Consider the following 19,286-nt stretch of genomic DNA (forward strand, 5'->3'; position numbering starts at 1 on the left):
CTTTTATATTATTAGTAATAGAAAGGCAAACATTATAATACTTTCTCGTTTGCCGTCAGTATTCAGCAAATAAGCATTTACATCATTTAAACAAATTTTTGAATGGCTAATGAAAATTTAATTTCACAAACCTTGCAAACTTAGTCGAATCCATACTTCCTTTTAATTATATTTTTATTAAATATTTATTTATTTGTGAAAAATACTTTGTCATCTAAAGTATAAGTATGCTTATTTTACAAATTTATTTTTTAATCCATTTTCAAATGATTTCAAATTTCTTAAATATTAATTAAAATAAATACAATTATATTGGCTTTATATCGGCCATCGGCCACCCTGCTTTCCAAGATATCGCATCAGCTGTCAAAAAACCAATATCGGTCGACCACTAATTATGTGATAAGAAAATATCATTGAAATAATTTGTTACTATAATGAGTGCATTATATACTGTAATGAGTGTTAAATAAGTAATTTATTTTCATTTAAATAAAAAAGATAAACAACAACAGTAGATACAATTTCCATTTGTATTTTGCACCATTTTCCCCAAAATTAATGATTTTATGTTGAGTTTGTGGGATGGAAATACTTTTTTCCCAGTATTTAAATTTTCTGCATAACTTAAATCCATAACTTGAATGGAAACGTTGTTTCCATTGGGCAGTACAGTGTGTTTGTGCTAGTGCTTGTCCAGTATAGAATTGTTATTGTTTTAACAATTTCATATTATTCTTTACCTCTGAATCTGTTCATTCATGCTTTTAATCTGCAAGGACTAATAACACTCTTTGCATCTGTATGTAAATATATGCCATTTCGACCTCAAAGCTACTAGACTGCTCTGCTATAATTCAGAGATCGCTCAGGGATTTTGGTTTGGTTTGGCGATGGTTCCACTCTGCATCTTTTAGCTTTTCAATCAGGACACCATATTGAAGAAAGACTCAAATTAGTGGTAAAGCATTTGTCTTGTGCAGTAGCTGCTGGGCTTGGTCACTTCACGCTGCACTTTGATTCAGGAAGTGGCAGCTGGGGTGTCACAGAGCAGTGCGGTGATGGTGTTGTCCTTGTGACACAATGCTCTGTTCAATGTCTGGATGATGACAGGCCAGGGGGTGTGGCCTCAGACTCTCCACTTCTTGAGATTCACACACAGCCATTCCTCAGTCAACATCTTCATACTGAGTCTATTAGCATAAGAAATATACTCAGCAGCAGCTGCGTCAGCAAGATGGAGCCTTGTCATGTATAGCCAGTTTCGTGTGTTTGCATTTAATAGATAGCTAGCGAGATAGAAATTTCATTATCATCTGAGGGGAATTCAGTGCTGAATAGATTTGGGTGTCACTCATTTCACAGGGGTTATGCTAACAAGCACATTTTCTTTGATATCTTCTAGAGCTTTTTAAAGCACAGATTTTGGGCAATGGCGTTTTGAGAAATTGTTCTCATACTGGTTTCTAAGCCCAGACAAGCTTTATAGAACATCCCATTGGAATGAAATTAAGATTTCAGTGAGCGGAAAAAGTGCTCATAAGATGCTAATCACTGAAAATTGTTCTTATTTTGGCTGGAATGAATTCTGACAATCCAATTGCATTTTTGTCTGCCATTTTACTTTATAAAAATTTAATTATGCAGTGACATGATTAGCAGTGTCTGCAGTTTTTAATCAAGGCAAATGCTTCTTACAGTCAACCAAGTTGAGATTTGTCAGCCATTACGCCTGATTAAATTAGTGTTAGTGCTGTCAAAATGAACGTGTTAATGCATGCGATTCCTTTTTTTTTTCTTCCTTAGCACATTAAGAATATTTAACGCAATAGCTTGTTTGCAATCACATGATTCTGACATGTTGGACATGATTCTTTTGTTATGAAGAGGAGCGATTTTTCAACTAAATTGAAATACTTGCCTGCCATCGAGGCGGTGGATATAGGCTAAGCAACTAACCCTGATTGCAAACAAGCTGTTTCGAAAGTGAATCCCGCATTAATAAGAGGGATGTGGGATATACTGTGTCACTCCTGAAACTTTGCTGCATGTACTGGGTATGTGGCCATTGGTCCTGTTAGCAGCACGTAAAACAAAACTTTGATTCAAATTCTGAATTGATTATAGATAGTGGTCGACCGATATATCGCCAAGGCCGATATATCGGCTGATATTTGGAATTTTTTGAAATGTCGGCATCGGCCGATAAGTTTTTCTGTTTGGCCGATGCGTTCGATGTGGGACTTTTATTTTGATGACACTGATAATGGCAGCCCCTGAGCACACAGTGTTCACATTCTCCCACTTGTTCGCCATCGTCGTTAACAGTTCTGTCTAATACGGATAGAAGAAGTCTGTCTAGTAATCAGATAGAACTGTTAAACAAAGGGTTTAAAATGTATACAAAAAAAGTATTATAACGATTGCTTTTATATTATTAGTAATAGAAAGGCAAACATAATACTTTCTCGTTTGCCGTCAGCATTCAGCAAATACGCATTTATATCATTTAAACAAATCTTTGAATGGCTAATTAACATTTAATTTCACAAACCTTGCAAACTTAGTCGAATCTAGTTGAGATCTTGTGAAGTGTGCATGTGTATCCTGCATGATCGCGTGTTCTCTGCATGACTTTCGGTGCGAATTGAATGCTTTAAACATTAAATTTGTGATTTCAAATTATGCTGCGCTTTATGCAGTACCGCCGCTCCCTATACGCAGAGTTGAATCGAATTGTGAGTTTCCATGTTCCCTTACGAAAATTAACCATAATTTTACTACAAATAAAAATAAAAAAACATGGTTCTTGTAGCAATGGTAACCACAAATTAACCATGGTTTTGATACTTCAAATCACTTCAAATAATAATTTACGAAGTATTCAGATACTATTTTTGTGGTAGTAAAAACAGACCTAAGCCTTTAAAATGCCATAAAATGCATTATATAAAAACAATGAGGCAATAATGATTGGTTAATTAATAATAATCGTATATTTTCATTGAATAACACTGTTAACATACATAATGTAATACAAAATAAACCATTTATGTACATTACTATTACAAATGCCTGCAAGAGCGCCAAAGGCCTGGTAATTGCAGTTGTAACACTTACAGGATGATCAAATCCTTGTTTAATATTGACCAAACATTTAATTAAAATATCGACTTAATCTGTAATTTTTGGCCACCTTTTTGCGATAGAAATGCTAGCCTCTATAATTCCTTCAACAAAAACATGTGGACATCACAACCCTTACAAAAGCTAATCCTTGGTTTTATCGAAGTAAAACTGCTGAATTTTCTTTTGTCATTTCTGAATGCTTGAGATTATAAAATCAATCAGACATCTGTATTAGTAAAATCATAGCCATAGGTGACTGTCTAGCTACAATTGTAATTTGTAAATAATACAATTTAATTACAATTTAGTTATTTACTTTTATATTTTATTAAAGTTCTATTTTGACCCCTAACCACCTTTTTCTTGCCGTAAAAATGGGCACGGCCATTCGTAAATTCTATGGGTCTAGCTTCCGGTCTCATCCGCGTCCAGCTGTTTTTAGATGTACAAAACAGTTAGTTTTGCTGCTTGATATTGAAAATTGGTGTGTCTTACCATATTATTTTAATGCATTATCTTACCAGTTTTACCGCTTACTGCACGTTGTTATTCTCCTCGTTATTTACCTATAGCGGTTAATGATCCGAAAGTCTCACCCATAGGCTTACTTCCGCGTTGAAGGAAAAGGTAGATTAACACAGGGACAGAGCTTGGGTTGGCCACCCCACTCACAACTGCTGCTTGGGTTTCTTATTTTCTTGAGAAAAATTGCGTTTATTTAGACGCAGAACCACATCATTTATGACCACATCAAACAAGAGACTTTTCAGATGCGTGCTCCATCGTCGCCTTAGTGCCAGGCACTATTTTATCAATCGCGGAAAAGTTACAGGTGATGAGGGAGCTTCAGTAGAACATCAGTGAACTGCGGGTCAGATGAGAAGTTGCCAGGCCATATGTCTGTAAAAACAAGCAAATGCTCCGGCGGCAGGTGCTGTATATTATTTCTTATTAAAGAGCAAAATAGTATGCAGTGTCGTAGTTATGTCATCAGTTAAGTTATGAAGTTTCCAAAAAGGCGATTAAAGCTGCCTTAAAACTGTGCATGTATGTAAGTATATGAGTCAGATTTAGAACATGTCTCTGAAGTGCAGTGATTTTCAAAGCTGTCCTGGAGCAGCCCAGCACTGTCTCCCTCATCTAACACACCCGATTCAACTCGTCAGCTCATTATAGAGACTTTAAGACCTGAAGTGGGTCAGAAAAGATAAAGTGTTGTGAGAAAATAAGATGCGTGTCAGATCCGCGTCATGTTCAGCAGCGGCAGCCCTTAAAGCAGCCAAAATAACCTAATAGCCCAGCTGCTGTGATGTCTGTTAATCAAAGAACAGAAGGAAAAAGAGCACATCTATAACTTTTGTAGCTTTAACAACCCTCTACGCACACCTTGGCAATATAATCGCCATTGGCTAGTAAATTTTTTTGTTTACTCGCCAGACGGATATACCATTTTACACACACACACACACACACACACACACACACACGCGCGTTTACTTAGCTATCTAAATGGGGACATTACATAGACTTCTATTGTTTTTATATACAGATAGTTATACACTTCTTAACCTAAACCCACCCCTACCCCTCAAAGAAAACTTTCTGCATTTTTACAATTTCAAAAGTAAAAAAAAAAACTTTGTTTACTTTATTTTTATAACAGTTTTACAAATGAGGACATCCACAAATTGAGGTTTTTGCCGATTTTGTCAGGTTTTGCTCACTTTTGGGTACAAATTTGTCCCCAAAATATGGTTAAGTAGGTACACACAAACACACACACACACTAGTTTACGGTACGTCAAATACAGGTGCGCTGCGTGCTACATACTGCGCATCCATTGAGTACATGACATGATCCATTGAGCGCATCCAAATAGTACAGATCGCTTGACGGAGAGCGAAACTCTCAAGCGCTCAGTCAGCGTGTTTATCGAGTGAAAATCTGTGTTGAACGCCTCTCACACACGTACTGGCGTGTAAAATCTAAGAATTTATTAGCCAATGGCTAATGTTAGATATTATTTAGTCGCCCAGAGTAAGATTTAGTCGCATATGCGAGTGATTTACTCGCAATGTAGAGGGTTGTTTAAGGTTTCATTTATATTTAATTTAGAATTTAGTGTTTGATAACTTTATTCAGTTTCTGTATATTTCTTACTTGCTGAAGGGCACAGGTAAATATGACATTTATTATAATGAAATTTTTTATAACTGTAATGTTAAATGGCTATAGTCAATGGTTAAATATTAGGGGAAAAAATCATGGAGACATCAGTAGTATTGGTATCAGTGATACTCGACTTCAGTCATAAAAGGATGCCATTAAACAAATTTTATAAATATACTGTTTTAGCCTGTTGTTTCTACATTTGAAGATTGAATGTGAAATTATTGCAATATAAAAGTATATTTAAAAGCTTTAATGTTCACAATTAATGGCGAACAGAACTGTTACTCACGTACATTACTGTGAGCTCTATTATCATGTCTGCAATTCCCTGAATCAATTCATAAATTAGGTTAAATGTTAAGTTAGTGGCAATAATTCTCCTAATGTAGGTGTTCTTAGGGCTGGTTCGAAAAATGCGACACGCGGACAGTGGATTGGGGGAAAAAACACATGGTCTTGAGGTTTTTTTTTTTTTTTTTTTAAAGCTGAACTGCTTTTAACCTGAGTGCCATGTTTTTATAATGCTGTGTCGTGTGCAAGATGCAAGCTCAGTGGTCAAACACATCCATCTAGTGCGTTATATAGATAAAACTATGGAAAAGTAGCACAGTGGATCGAAAAAGAAAAAACACATTCTGTGCAAATGGCTGCTAAAAGTCCAGCTTTGCCATCACAGGAATAAATTACTTATAAATTACTTATATTAAAATAGAAAATAGTTAGGCTAAATTGTAATTGTTTTGCACACTGTTTTACTGTGTTTTTGATCAAACAAATGCAGGCTTGGTGAGCATTAGAAACTTTTCAAAAATTTTAACACTCCCAAACATTTGAACAGAAGCGTGCATACCAACCAGAATTAACTATGTCTATTTAAAAATGAGATGTTATTATATTAAAAGTACAATATTTACCATACAAGTTTTTTTTTATATTATTTTATACTGGTTTGAGTGGGAGTAATTGAACATAGATTTTTCAATTTGGAGAACAAAGAAGCTATCACCAGGTACTCAGGATTTTTGGTATTTGTATTAAAAAAAAAAAAAAGTATAGTAAACATTTGCCCTTCTTACATTGGAAGTGGAAGTCAAGCGGATGTGTTTGTAATGATATATGTCATTTAGGGGTGTGTTGGACCAGAGGAGACAGGAAAAGGGTGGCAGCAGCAGCTGTTCAATAATTCAGCACGCAACACAGCGAGCGTCTATACGAGCGTCTCAGTAAAGCTGTGTGTAAGCCTACATGTCTGCCACTCTGCTGGTTTAAGCAGGGACGTCTGTGCAAGTGGTTTGAGTCTTTCTGCTGTGTATAAGTCTTCTTCCTGTGCTGTATCTGGGACAGTATGCGGGCCGTGCGTCTCTGTACATGTCCCACAGCAGGGTTTGTGTCTCAGTGTTGAATCAGCACTTCAGGAAAGGTGGCACTCTGACCACAAGCGTTTCCAGGATGTTCACTTAACGCTGTTACCGTATGACGTCTGAAAAGCAGTCCGCTGATTAAACTGCCTGGCAGCTGAGCTTGTGTAACTCTACACCAGTGCCTTGCTCAGCTCCTTGAGCACCACACTGGAGTAATACCGAATCAGCAGGGTCCCACATAAACTCTGAAGCCCTGACCCCTCACAGAGGCTGCTGAGATACAATATGCAGACTTTGTTTCGTAGAGCTAGTTGTTAAAGTAACCTGCATTCATATCCAAACTGTATGACTGCAAGGGAATTTATTAGGAGTATATTGCTTTTTTGTATTTAACTTGGCAATAAATACATACATGCATACATACATGCATAAAAATACATAAATAAATAAATACATCTTCCAGTGTAAGAGAAATTAAATTCTCAGTGACAACATTTATTTATTTACTTATTTATTTCACATCTGTTTGAAATATTTTTATATACTGATGTGGTGCTCCAATATATATGTTAAAGCCCAATATTCAAATATATATTCTAATATATATTTAAAATCATTTTAACATACTAATATTAAAAAGAAATAAAGTATTACAGTTTCCACAAATATTACACCGCATTGATGATAATAAGAACCATTATTAATAATTCAGCACAAACAATAATTGAGCACAAATAGCATAATAGAATTAATTTTGAAGGATTATGTGAAACTTAAGACTGGAGTAATGATGCTGAAAGTTATTCAAATTATATTTAAAAAATTTTAAATGGTAAATTTTAATAATATTTCACAATATATCTGTTTCACTGTAATTTGACCAAGTAAATGCAGTCTTGGTGAGAATAAGAGACTCCTTTCAAAAACATTAAAAGCTTAAATAATAGTTTTAAATGTTTTTTTATTTATTTATTTTATTTGTTTGTTTATTTGTTTATTTTTCTCATATAGCCTTTGTAGCAAATATGAATTCTTTGATTTTGTTATATTTCATTTTCATTTATTTACTTATAAAGCACAAATAAACAACAAGAGTTGACCACTGTGCTGTACAAAAGAGGAAAGGTAAAATAAAAAGAATAATACTAAATATAATACACTGAAACATAAGCTAAAAATGAGACCAAGAATTATAATGAATTAAATGCAAGAATAAAAAGCTGAGACTGTAGCTTAGATTTAAAATCATATACAGAAGATGCGGATCTCACAGATAAGGGAAGACTGTTCCATAACCTAAGACTGGCCACCGCAAACGCACGGTCACCTTTCAACTTCAATCTTGATCTTGGATATGACAGAGTAATACTGTCTGAGGATCGTAAACATCTGGCATTTGTGTGTAGAATCCTAAACCCCTGCAGACAAAGTCTAGCCATCAGAAAAATATCAATGTAGACTAGGGATGGGCGATATGGGCTTAAAAATATATCACAATATTTATTGTATTTATTGCGATAACGATATAATTTCATTTCATTTCATTTATTTACTTATAAAGCACAAATAAACACAACAAGAGTTGACCACTGTGCTGTACAAAAGAGGAAAGGTAAAATAAAAAGAATAATACTAAATATAATACACTGAAACATAAGCTAAAAATGAGACCAAGAATTATAATGAATTAAATGCAAGAATAAAAAGATGAGACTGTAGCTTAGATTTAAAATCATATACAGAAGATGCGGATCTCACAGATAAGGGAAGACTGTTCCATAACCTAAGACTGGCCACCGCAAACGCACGGTCACCTTTCAACTTCAATCTTGATCTTGGATATGACAGAGTAATACTGTCTGAGGATCGCAAACATCTGGCAGACCTATTCACATTTACAAGATCTGACAAATAAGAAGGTGTCAGACCATTTAAAGACTTAAAAACAAACAGCAAAATTTTAAATTCAACTCTGTAACGCACTGGCAACTAGGGATGTGCGCGACGACTAATTTGACTGTCGTCTAAACGAAAGTTTTGTATCCGACTAGTCGACTAGTCTAAAAGCAAGAAACCCCCAATAGATAGTAAGGAAAAAAAAACTCTTTGCGTGTAGCATAGCCTATATAATAGCCTATATTTGAAATACTTAATCTATGAATCACACTGTCAAATCCCTCAATGAATTCCGCTTGCCGCACACTTGCCTCGCGTTATCATCATTTCATTTTAGGCAGTCGTTAAAAATAAAAAAAAGAAGAGTATACACTAACGTCGGCCAAAGCATAGCTTATTTATTCAAATCAGCTGGGGAAATGCAGAAAAATGGAAAATCAATCAATAGCCTGACAGAATTCTTAATCTTCATATAACGTTAGCCAACATATTAAAACACAAGTCAAAAACAATAGGAAGGTTTATCAAGAAATAGCATTAAAACGGCTTTTAAAAACGTACTTCGTGTAGGCTATATCGTCTAAAAAAAAAACAAAACAATGCCCATTTTACTTACTCAGACCATGCGTTATTTGTTCAGTGAAATTATCAACATGGTCTGGTGAAAGACGGACCTGAGGCAATTAACAATAAAATTCCTGCACTTGAAAAAACGCGCTCGGCAGGAACTGAAGTCGCAGGCACGTAGAGATAATGAAAAGCAAGCCGATAGAGTTTCAGAAAGCATCCCGCACCACCACCGAAGTGGGTGTTCGTTAGAGGAATAGATGGTGCGGATGGGATCGCAGCACCGACGGGTTGTAGTGAATGACGTGATTGTAGTCCAATATACAAGGAGTTACAATAGTCCAAACGTGATAAAACAAAGGCATGTATGACTCTTTAGAGATCTTTAAAAAATAGAAAAGAAAAGATCTAACTTTTGACGGAAGTTTAAGATGGAAAAAACATGACTTAACTACTGAGTTAATATGTTGGTCAAACTTTAGGGAGGAATCAAAAAGAACTCCCAAATTTTTCACCGTTGGTTTGATATAAGAGTTTAAATGACCACAGTTAAAAGTGGGTTTTCCTTTACCCACAGAGGGTCCAAAGACAATTGCTTCCGTCTTTCCCTCATTTAAATGCAAAATTTTTCTAGACATCCAAGATCTTACATCAGCTAAGCATGCAAGCAATGTTTCTAAACCATTCTTGTCATTGTGTTTTAAAGGTAAATAGATTTGGGTGTCATCAGCATAAAAATGAAAGGACACTCCATGCTTCCTAAAAATTGAACCTAGTGGAAGCATGTACAGTGAAAACAAGATGGGAGCCAAAATAGAGCCTTGAGGAACACCAGAGGTAAGAGGAGCTACAGATGAAACAGCGCGACCAATACCTACTGAAAAAGTTCTGTTACTAAGATAAGATCTGAACCAGCTCAGGGCACTTCCTTGGATGCCCACACACTTTTCAAGACGCGATAAAAGAATGCCATGATCAATTGTATCGAAAGCTGCACTCAAATCTAAAAGCACTAAAATTACTGAGTTCCCAGAGTCAAAAAGTAGCAAAATGTCATTTAATACTCTTAAAAGAGCAGACTCAGTACTATGATTTTTATTTAAAATGTTTTAAATGCAATGTTAAAATGATGGTAATGTGAATGATAAAATCCTGTTTTTCTTTTTCTTTTCTTTTTTTCTGTCGTGTAATCGACTATTGTTTTCAGTGTCGACTAAAAGGAACTGTACCGTTTAGTCGACTGGACCCACACATCCCTACTGGCAACCAGTTTAGAGACATTAAAATCGGAGTAATGTGTTCTCGTTTACGAACCCCTGTTAAAAATCTGGCTGCGGCATTTTGAACCATTTGAAGCCGTGACATGGGGTAGTCCAATATACAAGGAGTTACAATAGTCCAAACGTGCTAAAACAAAGGCATGTATGACTCTTTAGAGATCTTTAAAAAATAGAAAAGAAAAGATCTAACTTTTGACGGAAGTTTAAGATGGAAAAAACATGACTTAACTACTGAGTTAATATGTTGGTCAAACTTAAGGGAGGAATCAAAAAGAACTCCCAAATTTTTCACCGTTGGTTTGATATAAGAGTTTAAATGACCACAGTTAAAATTTGGTTTTCCTTTACCCACAGAGGGTCCAAAGACAATTGCTTCCGTCTTTCCCTCATTTAAATGCAAAATTTTTCTAGACATCCAAGATCTTACATCAGCTAAGCATGCAAGCAATGTTCCTAAACCACTCTTGTCATTGTGTTTTAAAGGTAAATAGATTTGGGTGTCATCAGCATAAAAATGAAAGGACACTCCATGCTTCCTAAAAATTGAACCTAGTGGAAGCATGTACAGTGAAAACAAGATGGGAGCCAAAATAGAGCCTTGAGGAACACCAGAGGTAAGAGGAGCTACAGATGAAACAGCGCGACCAATACCTACTGAAAAAGTTCTGTTACTAAGATAAGATCTGAACCAGCTCAGGGCACTTCCTTGGATGCCCACACACTTTTCAAGGCGCGATAAAAGAATGCCATGATCAATTGCATCGAATGCTGCACTCAAATCTAAAAGCACTAAAATTACTGAGTTCCCAGAGTCAAAAAGTAGCAAAATGTCATTTAATACTCTTAAAAGAACAGACTCAGTACTATGATTTTTCCTAAATCCAGACTGGAATTTTTCAAGAGTGTTATTTGTTTCCAAGAAAGTCTGTAACTGTAATAACACGACTCTCTCTAAAATTTTAGCAATAAAAGGTAAATTTGAGATTGGCCTAAAATGCGATAAAACGGTTGTATCCAGATTAGGCTTTTTCAACAGAGGTTTCACCATTGCATGTTTACAATAAGCTGGAACAAACCCAGAAAGAAGGCTCTTATTTACAATTTCAAGAATCCAGGCCCCAACACTATCAAACATCAGTTTAAAAAAGTGGGTAGGAACAATATCAAGAGCAGACGTAGTAGGCTTCAGTTTGACGACTGAATCCATTAAACCCTCCATGGTAATCGGCTCCAATGAATTAAAAAACCTAGTAGGAGTCAGAAGATATGAAGGGTCATCAGTAAAATAAATAATGGACTGTCTAATTGCTTCTATTTTTTCCACAAAAAATCTTCACTCAAAGTTGAAGACTCTGCAAGACAGATATTGCCTGTTGGATTAAAAACAGAATTCAAGATATTAAACAAAGTCCTAGGACTATTGGTGTTTTTGGAAATTATCGCAGAAAAATAGTTAGACTTGGCAGCTTTCACAGCTTTTTGATATGTTTTTAAAGACTTCCGTAGGATTTCATATAATATATGATATTATATTATATTATATCAATATTATGTTATATTATATTATATTTTAGGACTTATTAAATGGGTCAGGCTATTGTGTCCATTTCTTGGGGAGCATGTTTGTTTGTTAGACCCCACAAAGAAAGGACCAAAGGAAATGAGGCGCTGGGTGGTCAGGTGAAGGAGATACTATTGTGACTGTAGCATGAAATCCTGAGGATGTGCTTCCCCTTACGTCCTCTACTGTGCAACCCGACCCCTGAGGTCTACCCTCCCCCAGACGTGACTTCAAGCTCTTGCATGATGTCTATCCCCTTATTTTATGCCCATCATGGGTGCTGGAGAGATTCTACATGTTCTAGGACTCTTGAAACTGGATGTAGGTGATTGCGCCTTTGTGAATCTTTTGTTTTTTGCTCTGAAATTCAATTTTGGTTAACGGAGACACAGTGTGATTACAAAATGATTCCCAATGCATCAAGATTTTTCAACAATGGCATAGGAGCACCAATCTTTTGACCTTCACCCTCTTTAAATAATGTGAATTAGGGTTGCAATGACTAATTGCTAAAAATCAATAATGAAAATAGTCTAGAAGTTTCATTATCGATTAGCCCATGCAGTCTTTGTGCACGTGCTGTGCACGCTGAATGTCAGCGAGAACAAAATTAGTGGGGTTTTCTTGTAATTAATGCCTTAAAGGCACAATATGTAAGATTTTCGTAATCAAATATCCAAAAACTACTTCCACAGTGTGGTATATTTCATGCAATTGTTTATTTATGTTATCCCAAAAGTTCCCAAGGATTTGTAAATTCCAATTTTAAATAATGGCTCGTCCCTGGTCATTGTCGCCTATCAATGACGTAATATCCGCACTATCCTCAGTTTCTGCTTGTAGAAACTATGGCAACACACGGACACAAATGCTGCTGTACAGTTAAACTAAATCCGTTACGGCTGTCGCGAATAAAATGAAAAGAAAAGTGTTGACCGCAGCATTAAATTTAGATCTGCTCAATGTTGCACCATAATTTTTTTTACACGTTTTTACAGTGTTGCGCATTATTAACCAATCACACATGAGTCTGTTGAGCTTATGAATGCAATGGCCAATCAGAGGCGTTCAGATGAGTTTTTTGTTCACTGCACGCGCTCACCGACAATTCAGCTCACGCGAATTCTCTCATCATAAACAAGTGTAGATGTACGTATGATGTAAGAGATTCATTCATAAAACCGTTTATAGACCGCTTTACTGATTATAAGGGGAGATTTTTGAGAGTACTTAAACTTGCGCTAGACTTACGTCATAATGTTATATATGTGTATTATAAATGTGTAATTTATTTGCTGTTTGAATAACTGTGGAAGGTACAATTAATTATAAAAAAAGCCAAATAATTAGTAATAAATTATGTAGTAACTAATTAATAATTAGCCAAAACCGAACAAAATTAGACACTGGGCCGAAGACCGAATACCGAACACGGTTTTTCAAGTTTTTTTTCCCCATGTATTTTGCCAAAAATATTTTCACCATTGCATAAATTAAAAAGCCAAAATGTGCTTTTTACTGTACAAAACAACAATTTAAAAATATTTAACACTGAACATTTTTAACATTCTAGCAGACACTATACCAACAAAGCACAATTTAACTTAAAATTAATAAGTTAGTAAAATAATAATTTTTGGCCATCAGACCCCCTTCTTGAATCAGGCATATACAGTGGGTACGGAAAGTATTCAGACCCCCTTAAATTTTTCACTCTTTCGCTACCGATATATCGGCGACAGGCTCATATCGGCCGATAATATCGCCAAAACTATATATCGGTTGGGCTCTAATGCTCAGTACAAAGTGCATTTGATTATCATTAATTTATTATTGTAGTAAAATATCCTAATTATTCAACCCCTTTGACCTGCAAGACATTTTGCGGGGATGAGCAAAAATTTATGAAAACATTTCAACCAAAGCATCAGTAAACCAGGTCACACTTTAAGGTCTAGTTCTCACTATTAACTAACTATTAACTATGATTTTTTTACTCAAAGTTCTAATTGCTGCTTATTAATAGTTAATAAGGCAGTCTAATAAGCAACTAGTTTATAGTGTGAATTGGTCCCTATTAGGGCTGTAGCTATCGATTATTTTAGTAATCGAGTATTCTACAGATTATTCCATCGATTAATCGAGTAATCGGATAAGAAGTAATTTTTCTTTATTGAAGAGCAATACTAAATATTCAAGACATAATAAGATAGATCTCTTAAAATAAACAAAATTTTTTTCTTTTTAGAAAAATTAACATTTTTATTGCTGAAATTGCATACATTAATAACCGTGAAAACTAAACCCATTTAATGCATTTAATTGCCAAATTACATTCAAAATGCAAATACAAATATATCAATAAAATTAAAATATAAATAAAAAATAAAATAAATAAATAAATAAAAAACTAAAATCAATTTCACATTACTTTAAAAAAGGTAAACAGTACAAACTAAAACTAAGGCATAAATCAAAATAATAGTAATAAAAATAATTATAATACCTAACCATTGCATTTATGTCGTGCAACCTAACCTTCAAGTTTCAGCCTAACTAAAGCTCAAGCATTACATAAGCCTTTACTGTCTTCTTGGAAGACAGCAGGGATATAAATTAATCTGTTCCAATAAGTTTAAATTGATTTTTACATTTTATGAGCATTTTTACCTTTATAAAGCCTTTTTTTCTAAAACTGTGTTTGGATTTTTTTTTTTTTGCAAAATCAGGCAATATAGTATCTAAAATGTAAGTCTCCTTATATTACCTTCTTGTTTGTTGAACTGTTGAATAAAATCACATTTGTAATCATGCTGATTTTAGAGGTGAAATCTGACACCTGCAGTTACAAATGCATAAATAATATTTTGTTATTTTAAACATAAAACATTGAATACTGATATTTAAAATTATTTTAAAAAAGCAAAGATACTTTAAATGTCAAATTAAAACCTCCAGCAGGTGGCAGCAAGCCACTGTTAAGGAGTGAGTCATTGCAATTGAACCGAATCATTTAAACGGTTGATTAATTCAGGAACGAAACGCCGTCATGTTGCTCAGAGATGCAAAACAGCGCTGTTTAAATATGTCCAGCGCTTTTTTTTACAGTCTGTGGTCCAGCGTTTATCGGGTTGTGCGTCAGTAATAATGGTCCGTGGGGAAACACGGTGTTCCGTGTGTAGTTACAGTAAATGGACTAAACGAAGCCTTGATGCAAATAATTTGCCTCGATGATTTTTTGTATTCGAATTACTCGAGGTATTCGAGGAATCATTTCAGCCCTAGTCCCTATACTAAAGTGTTACAATGAACTATTGCTGAAAGTTTCTTAATATACATTTGAGGATGTAAAGTTGATTAAAAAAATCTAATTCCCTCTAAATATTCATGTACAAAATTATTCAACCCCCAAAAGTTACACTTTGTAAAAAATATTTTCTTGTTTTAACCGCTTATATATTTGCAAATTAAAATCTTGAATTGTAACTACAACTAAAATGTTTGTTGAAAAATATAAATGTTTGTTTCAGACATACAAAATCACAAAGTTTGTTGGTGGTGCAGTCAGTGAAAATATGGGAGGTGCAAATATAAAATTGATCTGCCAGCCTGGTGCCAACAGAACAACAACAAATCCTTTTTGCGAATCTCTATAAAATGATTAACAGTCCTTATCCAATAATCCAGTTATTCATGAATGATTGCAAAGTCATGCATTTATTGCTCAAGGTGTGCAAAACCTGAATTTAATGTGGCCGATCGGCATTTACCTGTGATTTTATGATCTTGCTACGATTTCAGTACAATTAATGGTTAAAAAATAAAAAATGCTTTTTTGAGCATCATTGCAGAATAATATGAGTAAGCATCATGATGTCCCAGTAAATTGAATTCCCCCTAGCCATTGTACAAAGAGCATCTCAGAGGCGTAGCCTCAGTGGAGGAGGTGCTGTACGTGTCTGCAGGGTGGGCTGACTCCACTTGGCCCACCCGCTGAGCCCAGCTCATGCTTTATGGATGGGGGGGATGGGGTGATGAAGGCTGGAGAGTCTCGGCCTCGTCTTTGTGATTCTCACCTTCCTCTTTCTGCACAGCTTGTTTGGATGGTTTATAATGCTTGGTTCATGATGGTGTATGACGAGACAATATTAGTGCATTATTTAAAGCGGATTGATACAGTCTCTATTTGTTCTTGGCTGTAGTGGTTTTCTGTTGTTAGGAATCCAGTAGAACCCATAATGCACAAACAAAGCCTTGTATATGCAATAAAGAAATCTATTTACATAACAGGCTTTGTCAGTTGGCTTGATGTCTTCACTAGAGATTCCGATCTTCCTTTGAGCTTAAGCTCAGGTATGTCTGTTTGTGACCTTATGTTGTTGTCCAGGAGCGCATTGTACCAAATAATTGAAATGCCGTTGACTCTTTATCAGTCATAATTCTTGAAACCTTTGCTTTTGTTAAACGCAGTGTTTGCACTGGTTATGTTTCTTGAAGACCGTGTTCTGGAGATTGTTTTAGTGATGTCTGATTCAAGAACCAAATGTTCTTTTGAGTTCCCGAATTAGCAGCTTATTTATTGAATTGTTCTGGAGTGTGTTTTCCAAAAGCAGTGTTAAAAAACTACAATCACAGGGTTCAACGATTTGGTGAAAACATACCTCCAAACAAACATACGCAAACAGCATAGCAAAGTTCTTTGCTTGAATCTACAGGTTAGAAGCTTAGTTTCTTTCATTACATGTGGACTTCAATTGATCATGCACTTGAGCAAAATAAGCAATCTAACATGCATTAAAATTATTTCATTTGTATATAAATTGAATTCACATTTTTTAGATTGATTACTTTTCTCTATTTCTGTTTTATCACGTGATAGAAAGTCTAAGGCCTTCTTAAGCCATACGGCTGACTTATCTAATCTGCGGCCTGTTATGCATCAAACTAATATTGCTGTTGAGACAAAATGCAATGCCATCAAGTTAGCATTTTTAAACATTTGCTCACTAAAAAATAAATCATTTCTAATCAATGACTTAATAACCACAAACAACCTGGATTTTATATTTCTAAACTATTGTTTTTATTTTATTTTATGTAAAGCACTTTGAATTACCATTGTGTATGAAATGTGCTATACAAATAAACTTGCCTTGCCTTGCCTTGCCTAGATTACACTGTGTGTACACCGGATGTGAGCAGCGTGGCGCGACAAAATACTATAGAACTCATTATAATCAGTGATCCTGTCTACACTGGATGAGGCGCGGCGCGACAAGTCCCCAACAGTAAACTGCTGCCACGTTCTATTTATGACGTATTGACACAAATTTCAAATGATTTTCAACGGTCGCTTTGTCGCGTCCGGTGTAGACATGGTGTTAGAATGCACACTTTCATAAGAGCTCTAGAACCCTGCGGGGATGTGAGAGGGAACCTGCAATTGAATAGAGTGGTGGAACTATGATGTCACTTTGTAGGCAAAAACCCAGAAGCGAGTTATCATTTTAGCACTTCCGGTTCCATCGTCCCCGAGTCAATGGGTTTTTTGAATGGGAGTTTGGTTAAATCTCCTAAAATAAGGTCCGTGGTTCACACAAGCTCAAGATACTTTCACGTTTTATTCTACAAGATAAAATACACCAGTTGCACCCCACTCGTGATTTTTTTTTAAACTGTTACGTTTCTTAAAAAAGACGGTTGCTAACAAGTTGCTAAATGGGACTACAGGCGCTGGCGGAGACATTAAACGTCATCCTGCCGAACAGTTTATCAATTTACAGTATTTTCCAATCGGAGTTAAATTTATAGTACAATTAATTGTAAAATAACCAATTAATAGTTTCCCGCATTTTATATTGTTGTTCAACAATATTTTTTTTTTTTGCCCCGAAATGCAAAAAACTTTTAACGATGCATAGTGCTTAAAGCCACGTTAAAATGAAATGTTTATGGCCACATGAAGCTGTTACGAAGCATATAGATTGAGGATTTTCTTGAAGCAAGAATAAAATAACATTTTGTGTATCCACCCTAACAAAATGATGGCTGAAATGTGGTACTTTTTTATTCACTAAAATAAGTTTAATCTTACCATATCCAAAAACTCGCTCACTCTGCTGTTATTTAATAGATTAAATGCACTAGAATTTGATTGAATAGTACGTGGAGACACGTTTTTAATTAAAATATTCGTATTAATCAAGGATTTATTGACTGTTAATGCACCTTATTTCGAAATGTACAGAAATACGTGCGCTTATGTCTTTTAGTTATGATTATTTCATTTATTCACTATACTATTTATTACCAATGTCTCATTTCAGTTTTAGTTTGGCTCTAGTTTTGTATTTATTCCAGTTTATATGAAATGGTTAATGTAGCAGAGTAAATCCTTTTCAATGAACATGTTTCTAATAAGAAGTTAATAAAGTTGTCGAAAGTATGGCAGTGGTGATTTTGAAGGTGAGCGACCGTGGTGTAGTTCGTTTATAGCCTAAGATTAGCTTTTAACTTCTGGCACTTTTATTTAGGCTTCAAAATTCATAAAAGTTATTATTATTTTGTGAAACATTATTTTGTGAAGACAAAACGTATAAGTTTCATGAACTATGGTTGAACAGCTTATTTTTTGCTTATTTTTTGCGATAATCCAAAAGCCTATGGAAAAATCTTATTGGCTTTTTGTCGAGGGGACCAGTGTGATGCTAACAGCCGATTGGCCTACAAAGTGACGTCATAGTTCCCCCACTCTATTCTGGAAAAGGGGCGGGGAGCAGCAGCTTGTTTGCGTTTAAAGAGACATGCACGAAAACAGCCAGTTTCTGCTTCCACTCAAAATAGCTATTTTCAAAATGATCTGTGAGGTATTTTGAGCTGAAACTTCACAGACACATTCTGGGGACACCTGAGACTTATATCACATATTGTAAAAAGGGGCATAATAGGTGCCCTTTAAACTAGAAACGAAAAATAAAAATAAAAATAGTTCCAAATATTAGTAAATACTACAATATTTTATTAATAATTCTAAAATAACACCTGTCATGACAACTCATAATTTATGCAAGATGCCAAAATTGTACGATACTGTATCACTCAGCTTCTTTTTTCTTTCTTTGTTCTTTTTTTTATTTTTTATTATTACTATCATTGTTAGATTTAGGTTTTGGTTAAGGTATTGGCCTTTGTTTAAGTTTAGGTCATACAATTTTGAACAATTTCTTACAATTCCACACTCTCATACAAAATATTACGACTTCTCATGAAACTGAGTCCGTGTAAAAATTTCTTAGAAACGTACTAAAAGAACCACCAAC

The 19,286-nt window shown here is 35.0% G+C and overlaps 1 protein-coding gene and 1 long non-coding RNA gene across 15 annotated transcripts in view; one reads left to right on the top strand and one right to left on the bottom strand.

Annotated features, from left to right (window-relative positions):
• The window catches only part of LOC107748260 (casein kinase I-like), a 67,926-nt gene that overhangs the window by 12,071 nt on the left and 36,569 nt on the right, over window positions 1-19,286 (top strand). The window lies entirely within an intron of this gene.
• LOC107748262 (uncharacterized) overlaps window positions 11,346-19,286 on the bottom strand; it is a 40,006-nt gene continuing 32,065 nt past the window's right edge. For all 12 annotated transcript variants that reach the window (XR_001640907.1, XR_001640908.1, XR_001640911.1 and 9 more), the window contains one exon: window positions 11,346-11,357. This is a non-coding gene — a long non-coding RNA (uncharacterized LOC107748262). The remainder of the gene's footprint in view (window positions 11,358-19,286) is intronic.

This window comes from Sinocyclocheilus rhinocerous, unplaced genomic scaffold (genome assembly GCF_001515625.1).
Source record: "Sinocyclocheilus rhinocerous isolate Xijiao unplaced genomic scaffold, SAMN03320098_v1.1 scaffold830, whole genome shotgun sequence".
In the NCBI taxonomy this organism is placed as follows: Eukaryota; Metazoa; Chordata; class Actinopteri; order Cypriniformes; family Cyprinidae; genus Sinocyclocheilus; species Sinocyclocheilus rhinocerous.